Raw genomic sequence first — 11,542 nt, 5'->3', positions numbered from 1 at the left:
TAGCATTGTTTTCAATTAAACATTTCAGTTAAACAGAGGTCAAAAAATTATTTTAATTTTAATTATAATGTGCAGCACAAATGTCAAAATGATTCCTAAGAGAAAGCACCAAATGTTCAAAATAATGTTTTAGTCTCAAGTAGGTGAAGCTAAACATTTACACTGTATTAACAAAATGATGAAGGGCAGGGGGTGGGTGGGTAGAAAGAAGTAGAAGTTTGTTAAATGCCTTATCTTAAAGAAATGTTCTACAGATGAGTTGTTTATTTTTACTCTTATTAATTTTCAAGTTATAAGAGTAGTTATGTTTGTTATACATATCACTTGAAAATAGCTTCTATTTACTGATTTAATTTTTTTTCTCTGTACCTACTTTTTGTTTTTCCAGTATTTCTGAAATGAGACAGTTTATAAGGACTTATTTCAGCTATTACTTGGATATATTCTGCAAAATGAAATTCTAATAGTGCTTTCTCTAAGTACATGAAACTTTGAATTTTTATTCAATCAGGATTCAATGATGAAATCTAAAACCAAAATTTAATTTGTATTTTCCCCCAAGAATCTGTTGTTAAAGCTGCCAATTATAAGTAAAATAGTCAAATAGACTAACAAATGAAGAATGAAGAGGAATAATGTATGGATCAAGGATGATTGTACATGTTGGTTTTGTCTGTGGTATTATTGAGACTTACCAACATGGGGGAAAATGAATCTCACTGGGGTGCTAAGTTATCATTAAACCAGAGGAAGAAGGAGGAGGCCTGGCTAGTCTCTGCTGAAAGATTTAGTCAGGGTATGTGTGGAAGCACATGGGAAAGAGTGTCAAGAGATGGGTCACCAGCAAGCCTATATTCCCGACTGAGGCCCAGAATGTCTTCTAGAGATTGCCCTAACTCCCCCAGATTCAGTTTATGGGTTTAAAAGTTAGCTTCCTCTTGTCCACATATCACAGGTACTCTAAATGAGTACTGAGCTGGAGGATAGGCTACCTAAGCTGCTCTTGAGTCATCTCTTAACTAATGATAGGAAGGAAATGAACACTATCTAGGAAAGTACAAAATGAGCATAATGGCAAGCAATGATGTGCCTTTTGCTGAAGCAGTAACTTCACTGGGCTCGGAAAGGATATGAGGAAATCCTTGGGGAAAAAAACACGTTTCAAGAATCTTAAGTAAGCCAGCAATTCCACATGCATATGGCCATTTTATTTTTAAAGAGACAAAAAAAAAAAAAAAGAGGAACTGCCCTTTCAAATATATAAAGCAATTGGATTCTTCGTATACAATACCACTTTTAAAAAAAGTATCTTTATGTACATGTATTAGGAACAATAACGAAAAGCTTAAAAGTAGAGTGCTTAAAAATGAGTTGAAGAATATTCTTGACACATCTGAGGTTGCCTAATCATGCTTTTGAAATATTTTGAAATTATATAGGCAATGTAAAAATGAAAGTCTTCATTTTTTTTGGAAAAACTGTATCAAATATGTTTTTAAAAGAACATTTCTGCCTATTTGAGAACTTCTTGCATTTTATTACCAGACCAAATATGAAAAAATACAAACTAACTCGATTAATCCAAAAATTCAGGTTTTTGGGGTTTTTTGGCTGTGCTCCACGGCTTGTGGGAATCCTCGTTCCCTAACCAGGGACTGAACCTGGGCCCTCGGCAGCAAAAGTGTGGAGTCCCAACCACTGGACCACCAGGGAATTCCCAAAAATTCAGTAATATTTTTATCATTAACTATGAAACGTGCTGAGGTTCTACCCTCGTGAAGCTGGCATGGCAACTATAACAAAACAATCCCTAAAGTTAAAAATCTACCTCAAAAGGAAAGTATCCAAAATGATGGTACTTGTGCTAGGGTGATCAGTTTATGGGTGATCTTTTCCCCTTTTTTATTTTCTCAGTTTCGTGTAATGTGAATATTATCCTTAAGGTACCACTGATTGAGATCAGTGTGCTAATAGGTGCTTTATAAACATTGTCTCATTAATCTTAGTGATTAATAACAATCCCTATTTTACACTTGTAGAAACTACAGCTTAAAAAATTAAAAATCATACCTCAAGCACTTATCATGGAGTAATTTGAAACCTAGTTGGTTTTACCTCGAATGCTCACAACCACTATGAAATTTTAGCAAATCACAGAACCTTTCAAGCAATATTTATTTCCCTTGAATACGATATAATATGTTAAAAGATAAAGTAAGAGAAAATTTTCCTGGACTTGAACTTTGTAAATTAAAATGTTTTTGTGAGAAACATAGCAATTCTTTATTTTCTTTAAATCAACTCGATGTCCAACTCTTCCCTTCCCATTGGGCTGCTGAGCAGCTCATTCATCATTCTTTAAGCTCTTCCTCTTCAAGGTTGCACCAGGGATCCAATATTATAAACAAGTTTCAAGGGGTTCTTGAGATCTATGGATATTGGTTATCTGTTTCCACTGGTTAGTACTGAAATGTCCATTGTCCAAGCCACGCATTCCATTCAGGTCTGGGTAACTCTACAGCTTTTTTGATTATGTTTTAGGCATAGAGGTCTTTGGAGAGACTGGAAACTTGTAGCCATTCTTCTGTGGGGTCTTGTAATCTCTTTGGGGCATTGTCAGAGAACAGGAGGTAGGTCACTTGCCCACCCCACTCCCCACCAAAACAGCTGTAAAATGTAAAACCTCTGTTGGTGTTGTATGAAACCATCATTTTCCCCAAACATTTGCTAATCCTTGTGAGAGGTAAGAAAGGGTTAACTTGTCCAAAACTGATCTCCTGTAGATTGGCTTCCCAAAGAGAGCTGGGCTTCTGCAAAGCTCCATGGAAACTGGCTATGACCTATGTTTAAGGCCACCAATACTTGGCAGTCTCAAGGCTTGGACCCCAGTTGCTCACTCCATCATGCCAGTTGAGGGGCCACTGCTTCAACTATGAAAGCACGGGGGCAGATTCTTTGCTGACTTGCCACTATGTGCACCTATCAGACTCCCAAGAAAGGGCATTCCTTCCAACTGTGAACACCAAACTGGCAGCTTAGAACTGTAGCAAAGGTTCTGCATATGATGTTGCTATTGAAACTTGGTTTTTAATCCCTGCAGAGAAGGGGTTGGCCTTTCTCAATCCCGCTGCATAAAAGCATCATAGCCCAAGGATCTGAGTTGTTTTCCTAGACCCCAGAGTTGGGCTCTACTAGATTGCTGTGAGGTGTTCCAGGGTACCTGCTCCTGTCCCTTGAAAGTTTCCCAGGAAAAGCTGCTCAAGAGAGCCTGGCATGTGAAGTGTGTGGCCACTTGAACCTGTTTACACAATATTTTGACATCATCAAATTAAAAAAAATTTCATTGCTAACCTGAAGGGTATAAAATGATATATATTGTGCTTTTAATATCCATTCCCTTGGCTATTAATGGACTGAGTGTCTTTCCTTATGTTTATTGATCATTTTTGTTTCCTCCTCTGTGAAATTCTTGTTCAGTCTTTGCCTTTTTCTTATTAATTGGTAGAAGTTTACTGAAAACCAATCTTTCGTTTCTTATATGTGGTTCAAACCTTCTTGCCCATTGTTTCTCTTCTAACTTTATTTATGTTATCTGTGTTTGCAAAGAATTTACATTTTCACTCCTGATTTTTTCCAAGCTTTGATACCATATTTTCTTTCTTTCTTTTTAAATCTGATCTTATTTATTTGTTACTCTTAGAAAATCTTATTTTTGACTTGACTCAGACTAGCATAGAAGCTCTTAGAGAGAGTAGCCTGTGTGTCTTGGAAATGTTCTTGGCATTTCTCCTTGGTCTTCCATTCTCTTGACCAAAAGTTTAGCGTATTCTTCAACCTCTTCCTTCTTTTTATTAGTAAGGTGTTTCTTCAGAGCAGTGTGTAGAATGCATGGAGTAACAGGACATAGAATTTGGGCACTCTGGTTCTGGGTTTCTTAATTTCTTTGTGCAGTGATTTTCTAACAGCATCTTGATGGACATGATCTTTTTAGAGAGATTGAAAACTTTACAGATGCTTTTAGCCTTTTGGGGCCTAAGCAATGAGGCACAGCAGTATCCTTCCAGGAATTTCCTACTCTCCCTTTTAAAAAATAACCAAGTTAAGAACACTCAAATTACCATTTCTTTCTCCTATTCTCCTTGGTCTATCACAGGAAAACCCCCTACTCAGTAGCAGATGAACATGACCATGGATCAGGACACACTGGATCATAGGGAAACCTTGTTTGTCATTCCCACCACTGATTCAAGCCACATAACCCTTCCACTTTTCACTCAGAGCATCATCAGCAACTTCTGTGTCCATAGGCTTCTTAACAAAGGTATGAAGTTTTTGTTCATTGTCTATTTCAGTGAGTTTCTGGCAGCTAGTGACTGGGAAGAAGATACCTATCTTCATCCTGAAGGAGCTGCTTTTCCTCTGAGATGCCTTGTGAAAGAGGGAGCCAATCTTATATTTCTAAGTATGTGTTGGACATCTTTCAAAATGAAGTCGTCTTACCTTTCTCTTATGACCTCTCCTTCCAAACTTTTCTGTCTTGCATGATCCCAAACTACTGTTGTACATAATGACTTGAAACAAAGTCAATTTTGACTTATTTTCCCTTTTTTTTTTTTTTTTAACCTTTAGGCCCTTTCTAAAGACAGTAAGTCAAAACACATTTGATGCCAAACAAACACACCACGATGTTACTCCTTTGGCTTTTTTTCAAAGTTGGTAGAGAAAATATTTTATTGTTATTTTTCTTGCAACATGTTCCCTGGGTTCTAAGTTCAGTTGGGGAAGAAAAATGCTTATGCAAATAAACTATCATGTGCCAGTTTTTAGTGAATGAAAGCTATACTGTAAAATGTTTCTATGATTACTTAATATGCAAATAAACTCCTGTATTTACCTTTCCAAAAGAAGGGGTTCTTGGCAAGCCTCCTTTCTTGACCTTTTAATAGAACAGTGTTGTGAGTATGAAGGTGCTCTGGAAAGGGCCAGCACTCGCTGTAGCTTTTTCTCCTGGCTCCCCGTTTTCCTATGTGGTTACCTCCAGTCCCATCTATGGGAATTTCTGTGAAAATTTACTATATGTTGCCTTTCTACATGAGGCATACAACCATCAAAATTTTATTTCTCAGTAGCCAACTAGGTAGAAGAAAAATCAGCTGTGATTGTAATTTTAATGCAGCAGAATTTACATTGTTTCCAGGCTGTCTGCCAATTTGTTATTTAGGAAAGTTAACCCAGATGCAGCTTAATCAGTTTGTCTTTTTATTTTAATCATAAAATATTCTCTTGTCAAGATCAGATGAAGGGTAATAATATCCCCTTAATGGTTTTGCACACCAGACAGGAGTCAGTCCCTAACTTCAGTGAATAGGAACCAGCTGGAGGTCCTAATGGGTCCTTCTCTACCCCCACCCATGGTCTAATGCAGTCACATTCTCTCCTCTCCCATCCAACCTGTTTCTGTTGGCTTCAGCAAATCCATCAGTAGCTGGGGTATGTGGCCTCTTGACCAAATAGCTTGGGAAGCAAAATCTGACCTCATTGTGATACATCTTCCCCTGACCCATAAAAGTTTTCATTATATTAAAAGTGTCTTGGGATTTCCCTGGTGGCTCAGTGGTTTAGAATCTGCCTGCCAATGCAGGGGACATGGGTTTGAGCCCTGGTCCGGGAAGATCCCACATACCACGGAGCAGCTAAGCCCATGCACCACAACTACTGAGCCTACAATCTAGAGCCCATGAGCCACAACTACTGAGCCTGCGCCTAGAGCCCATGCTCCGCAACAAAGAGAAGCCACAACAATGAGAAGCCCACACACCTCAACGAAGAGTAGCCCCCGCTTGCTACAACTAGAGAAAGTCTGGGAGCAGCAACAAAGACGCAACACAGCCATAAATAAATAAATAAATTTACTTTAAAAAGAGTGTCTTGATGAATAGATTTGAATCTTACACTCTCACAGAACATTGGGATCACAACTTATGTTGCACAATTTACAAAGCTGGTTCCTGAAGCCATCACATTTTACGTTCTACCATGTTTCTGTCAGTTAAAATGTGTGTGTGCGTGTGTGTATGCAAAACACTAGAACATTGTGATATCATACTGGAATACCAGAAGTTTGTTGTGAGACAGGGTAATGTTGTGGCCCCTGCTCCCAGGTGTCCACCTAGAAACGAGACTGTAGCGGCATTGATAAGCCTAGTGTGTAATGCAAAAATCAAGAGGCAGAATAGGTCCCAAACACGCTGATTATTTTCCCGTAAAAGAATAAAAGCTTCAGGGTCCATTTTATATCCTCTACCAAAATATAAATGCTACAACTCCTTCCACGTTCCTTTCTTCACTACCAGTCCTCACACCCTTCCACCAGCCCCACCATCGCAGGTAATTATATGATGTGTGTGTCCTGGACCTGCTTGCTCTCACACCCCTTCCCTGCCCTCCCCCTGCTCTGCTCTGTGTCAAGAGGCAGCTCTGGTTCCCATGCTTTTCAGACTGGATTGTGGAGGGGGCAATAGGGAGGAATAAGCCAGGGTATCTCTCTTCCTCCTTCCCTGCCAGCAGCTTTATGAATCCAACTCTTGGCAGGTGGGCCAAACTATGGTTCCAGCTTCCACTAGTGCTGGGAACACTGCCTTTGCCTTTTATCCCGTCAGTTGTGGGCGAGGGTGGCTTCCTGCTGTTGTTAATCTTTGGGTTGCCCCAGTGTCCCTTGTTTGGTGTCTCAGCTCTTTCATCACCCACGGAATCAATTTTCTGCATTAAAGTCTCTTCAACTACTCAGGTGGTTTCTGTTTCCTGACTAGACTTTGATGATACACATAATTTCCTCAGTACATATGAAATAACCTTTCAGACTTTTTTTTTCTAAATCTCTATAAAGACTGAAAATTATTCAGTCACCCACAGAGGGCAAATCCAAAAATAAAACTGCCAAGGGGGAAGCCCAAGAATGTGCAACTTTTTAATTTACTCTGATACATCTGTTGACTTGCTCTATTTAGAATATATTTATTTAAATTAAATATTTCCTCATTAAAGATGATGTAGAAAATGAATCTCCACTTTAATAAATTTCAAGAAGTTGAAATATTGCTTTTTACCTATTCGTATCATTTCTCTGGTTAAACTTTACTGATGGTTAGATTTTTACTTTTACAAAGAGAATTATTTCAGTAGTTTGTGGAGAAGGAAAAATCAGCATATAACATTTTGCATTACTTTTCTCTGGTTAACTGCTACAAAATGTGAACCTAGTAACAGTAAAAGTAGCTTCCAAGGTTTCCCACTTAATTTCAAACTGAAGCAATGACTTAGAGTAGAGCCCTTTCATCTTTCTTCTATTTGACATTAAATATTGACTTTCAGTAAATTGCATCTTGACATTATTCCTCTGTTTTTCAGTGTAAGATGACAGACATTTTTATAAAATAAGAAATAATATTTGTTGTGTATATGTGTGTGTGTTTGTCTGTGCACATCTGTGTGTCATACTTTCTGTTTGTTGCTGTATATTCCCCCTGAAAAAAATGGTGAGAGTTCCAAGGAAAAAAAGGCACTGATAAGGAAGAGTTAGATATGACATTGTAATAAAAATAGTTAGAATCTGAAATACCTTTTGTAACCATTTAAATGGCTTCCATTCTCCCTTTTCCTTTATTTCTAAAACAAAAACTCTAAGCCTAGTTTTTTTTTTTTTTTTTAAACATCTTTATTAGAGTATAACTGCTTTACAAGGGTGTGTTAGTTTCTGCTTTATAACAAAGTGAATCAGCTATACATATACATATATCCCCATATCTCCTCCCTCTTGTGTCTCCCTCCCTCCCACCCTCCCTATCCCACCCCTCCAGGCTGTCACAAAACACCTAGCTGATCTCCCCGTGCTATGCGGCTGCTTCCCACTAGCTATTTTACATTTGGTAGTGTGTATATGTCCATGCCACTCTCTCACTTCGTCCCAGCTTACCCTTCCCCCTCCCCGTGTCCTGAAGTCCATTCTCTAGTAGGTCTGCATCTTTATTCCTGTCTTGCCCCTAGGTTCTTCATGACCTTTTTTTTTTTTTTTTAGATTCCATATATATGTGTTAGCATAAGGTATTTGTTTTTCTTTTTCTGACTTTCTTCACTCTGAATGACAGAGTGACAAATAACTCAATTTCATTTCTTTTTATGGCTGAGAAGATGTGGCACATATAGACAATGGAATAAGCCTAGTTTTTAATTGCCACATTGCTTTTATCAATGTTGAAAGCACATGCCAGGTACCAAATGCCTGCCGTGGGCTGTATGTTTTACTTGCCTGGTTCTAATCATTATTAGCAAGTTAGACATTTTTACTCTCATTTTACAGATGGAAAAACTGAGACTCAGATGTAAATTAATCACTCAGCATACAGAATTTAGGCAGGAAACTCAGGATTCAAGACAATGTAGTACTCTTTTTTTTCACTGAATTACTTCTCTGTGAAAGAAGGAAAGCAAATTAAAAACATTTCTGAGCCATTTATTTATGCATAGGACTCTGTTAGGATTTTTTGAAAACTTTAAAGTTGAAAATATTGACTCTACTCAACAGAGCTTACAATTTAATTTGAGAAATAAAGTGTCCCAGATCATGAACAGTAACAGAATAAATGGCAATCCAGACTATGACCATGAGAGTGTCAGAATAGTGTGGATAAAAAAAAAAACCTCTGGAGTATTAGGGTCATGTTAATCAGGGGTGTTTTCTTTGAAGGATTAAATTATGAAAGGTTCAAAAGATAACAGAAGATGCAAAGTACTGAAAGAGAGAGGGAGAGGATTGGTTTGATTGAACCAAGTTAATAAATAATGAGTAAAAGAAATAGGAAACAAAATAGATAAGTTTTAAAAACTAATCTGACTTCACCAGGGCAATTAGGTAAGAAAAAGACATAAAAGACATCCAGATTGAAAAGAATAAAATAGGAATAAACTTAACAAAAGAAGTACAAAAGTTGCACTCTGAAAACTATAAAACATTTTTGAAAGAAATTTAAGAATACTTGAATAATTGGAAAGACATCCCATATTCATGGATCAGAAGACAATATTGTTAAAATAGCACTATCCCTGAAATTGATCTACAAACTCAGTGTAATCCCTACTGAAATCTAGCTGGCATCTTTGCAGAAATTGACAAGCTGACCCTAAAATTCATATGGAAATTCAAGGGATCTAGAACAAGCAAAAAAAAAAAAAAATCTTGGTAAAGGAGAATAAGGTTGAAGGATTCACATTTACTGATTTCAAAAGTATTACAAAGCTATAGTAGTCAAGACTGTGTGGTACTGCCACAAGGATAGACATATAGATCAATGGAACAGAACTGATAGTCCAGAAATAAACTCTCGTGTTTATAAACAATTGATTTTTGACAGGGTACGAAGACAATTCAATGAGGAAAGAATATTCATTCAACAAATGGTGCTGGGACAACAGGTCACACAGACCACATGGTTCTCTATTGTCTTTCTCTTGGCCCAGTTTACACATTTCTCATACCTGCTTTGTGTCTGTAAGCATTTGATTTTTCAACCTTGATCAAGTCCAACCATTCACCCAGTGCTTGAATTCTGCCTACCATTTCCCCGAAAAGAGGTTCTAGCATATGCTTGAGTATGTCTTATGGCAGGGATCTCCCTTACATTGAGCTCCATTACTTAAACCAGTAGTTCTGGGCTTCCCTGGTGGCGCAGGGGTTGAGAGTCCGCCTGCCGATGCAGGGGACACGGGTTCGTGCCCCGGTCCGGGAAGATCCCACATGCCACGGAGCAGCTGGGCCCGTGAGCCATGGCAGCTGAGCCTGTGCGTCCGGAGCCTGTGCGTCCGGAGCCTGTGCGTCCGGAGCCTGTGCTCCGCAAAGGGAGAGGCCATGGCAGCGAGAGGCCCGTGTACTGCAAAAAAAAAAAAAAAAAAAAAAATCAGTAGTTCTTTACAGGGAGTATTTTTAAGTGATGTGATCATTTTTATTTTTCATAGCAAATAGAGGATGATGTTATTTAGAGGGTGTGGGTGGACAGAGATGGTAGATGTCCCACTATGCATGTGTCGGTTTTACACAGTAGAGAGTTAATGGTACATGACTTTCAAATTTTTGAAATTTGAAATTAATACTTGTGTAGGGGGAAAATCGTTTACAATTATTTGAGAGACTAGAAAATAATTTTACATATTACAACAAAGTTTCTTCCTTACAGTTATAAACTCAAATTTCCAGGAATGCAGTACTGTTTATATCAAGGGAATATTGCACTATGTTTTCTGAGTGATATTCGCCATTTCAGAAAATCACATCAAGAAAACAGTGCCACTCATTATAATTGAGTCATCTATATAACTTACCAGTGTCAGTTGGCCCACATAGCTGCCACATGCAAATATATAACAAAGGAAACCTGAGACTCCTTTTAACAGACTTAGAATTAAAAATTGTTAAATTAGTGAAGATACACAAGATACAGGGATCTTGTTGAATTTTATTAATAAAGATTGTTTTTATATTTTATGTTATTGCCATCACATTTAAAAAATTTTGTGAATAACAATGATAAATCTAGATTATAAAAGTTACATATTGGAATTATTTATTTTGAGGATTGTCTGTTTTTGCCAGTGTACATAGACTCTCTGTCATAGTTTTTCACTGGTTTCTTGTATTACTGCTTCTTTTTGCAGTGCACCCTCCATCCCCCATAGCTTAGCAAAGGATATGATCTCCTGGGTCTTTCTAAGTGCCAGAGACTGATAGCGAGCCTCAACATGTGGAGGAATTCAAGGCAGGAGATATGTTTTCAGAGATACTTTGTCACTATCCCATCATAACACTGGGAATTATTTTGACATTGCGCTTATAAATAAGGCTTATCTTGTTCGTGCTAATATCATGCTTCATCATTTTCTCTGTTTCCAAAGTCTGTAATTTGTCTTGGCATGTTATCCTTATTTCAATTAAGATTATTTCCCTCTTTTTCTTATAGACAAATAAGTCCTGGTCTGTTAGGACTTATTTTTAGTTTAGTGACCATCGGTATCTCCACTCTTTTATCTTCTGAATTTCTTGTGATGATGGGTTTCTGATCATGTTACTCTGCTACTCAAAGACCTCCTATATATATACTGAATGTATATGTATATGTATATATATGTATATATAATGTACATACTGCATATAATATATAATACATATATATATAAATGTATATATTACACCTCTTACTCTTCCTCATTTTTTCCCTGAATTAAGTCCAAATCCCTTATTATTTCACTCATGACTTTCTTGATTCTGATCTCCCAGTATCATTTGCATCAATCTCCTATGCACAGGCTTTGCTTATGCCACGTGGGTGGTTTGCAACTCCCTGAATCCATTCATAGATTTCCAGATCTTCACACTTTTGTTCAGGCAATTCCATTTGCCTGGAATGACCTCTTCATGTCTGTGGGCATCTTTGCTACCCTTCAAATGCACATTCAATTGTTGTTCCTTCTGAACTTTTGCTTGAGCCCCAATCTG

At 37.6% G+C, this 11,542-nt stretch overlaps 1 pseudogene; it reads right to left on the bottom strand.

The window, feature by feature from the left end:
- Nucleotides 1-3,742: 3,742 nt before the first annotated feature.
- LOC101278361 (40S ribosomal protein S6-like) lies at nucleotides 3,743-4,598 on the bottom strand (annotated as a pseudogene).
- Between the last annotated feature and the right edge of the window lie 6,944 nt (nucleotides 4,599-11,542).

The sequence above is a fragment of the Orcinus orca genome, chromosome 2, assembly GCF_937001465.1.
Source record: "Orcinus orca chromosome 2, mOrcOrc1.1, whole genome shotgun sequence".
In the NCBI taxonomy this organism is placed as follows: Eukaryota; Metazoa; Chordata; class Mammalia; order Artiodactyla; family Delphinidae; genus Orcinus; species Orcinus orca.
The sequence above is the reverse complement of the archived record's forward strand: the minus strand, read 5'-3'. Positions and strand labels throughout refer to the sequence as shown.